Raw genomic sequence first — 383 nt, forward strand, 5'->3', positions numbered from 1 at the left:
AAACGACAGCCGTGTATAAATTAGGTCGTACCTACGGCATTGTTTTGAATCTGGAAAAACCTGACAACGTACGAAGCCCCAAACTGAACAAAAATGATGGTTATCAGGAAATGTTATATATATCCTACATAAAAATATGCGGTTTTCCTCTTATAATTGAATATAATAATTCACGATAAAACATAAATCATTTATATTCAATTTTATGAATTTACATATCAAAGACACTTTATTGACACCTGGCAGCGAAGCGACATGGCAATAAGGTCGGTTCGGCAGAGCAGTGGTTCCTGACAGTCTAGAGGTCAAGCTGATTTGCATAATGGGCTTGTATTGCATATGAAGTAAATGCATTGTTGTGAACATTTTTGTTATGTTCCCTC

This window comes from Penaeus monodon, chromosome 19 (assembly GCF_015228065.2).
Source record: "Penaeus monodon isolate SGIC_2016 chromosome 19, NSTDA_Pmon_1, whole genome shotgun sequence".
NCBI lineage: Eukaryota > Metazoa > Arthropoda > Malacostraca > Decapoda > Penaeidae > Penaeus > Penaeus monodon.